Below are 774 nucleotides of genomic sequence, written 5' to 3' on the forward strand. Positions count from 1 at the left end.
TGTGAGTTCGAGACCAGCCTGGTCTACAAGAGCTAGTTCCAGGACAGGCTCCAAAACCACAGAGAAACCCTGTCTCGAAAAACCAAAAAAGAAAAGAAAAAGAAAAATATTCCTAACAGAGGGTAGATGAGGTGGGTAGGGTCCCAGAGTAAAGTGATTACCTTTTGCAGGGCTCTGCCACTAAGCAAACAGGCAGCACACAACAGAGTTGATAATGTAAGAGGTTTATTGGGGGAGGGGGAAAGGGAAAAGGGTGACCCATCCTTCTATATATTAGGATCACTGGCAGAGTGTTTCACAGGTTCCATAAAATATTAGCACATAAAGTGCCCGGAAGCAAAATTTTGGTAATCTTATTCCCGTGAGTGAGGCAGAACAAGATACAATGACTTTTATCAAGTGAGGATCAAGCCAGAAAGACACAAGCCTCCTGGTGAAAAGGAGCAGGGGTGGGGCTGAAGAGCAAGGCCTGAAGAACCTGAGGGCACAAGAAACCAGAAAGGCACAGACAGCCCAGTGAGTCATCATGATAAGGGCAGGGGCCAGGGGCTCTGAGCCTGAGAGAGCTGTGCTTGCCTGGTACCAGGGCTTAACGAGGCCAATAGGTGAGAAAGAGAGACAAGTTCTCACTTGTGGGAAATAGGGAAGGGGGAGGGCCCCACCAAACATGCCTATATTTGATAGAGGGATCCAGTGATCCAGAGAAGTAAGGTCATATGTGGAGCAGGTTCCAAGGTCCTGGAGTGAGTTACACTTCCAGCAGGCAGGAGGAAG

This window comes from Microtus ochrogaster, assembly GCF_000317375.1.
Source record: "Microtus ochrogaster isolate Prairie Vole_2 chromosome 14 unlocalized genomic scaffold, MicOch1.0 chr14_random_1, whole genome shotgun sequence".
NCBI classification, from domain to species: domain Eukaryota; kingdom Metazoa; phylum Chordata; class Mammalia; order Rodentia; family Cricetidae; genus Microtus; species Microtus ochrogaster.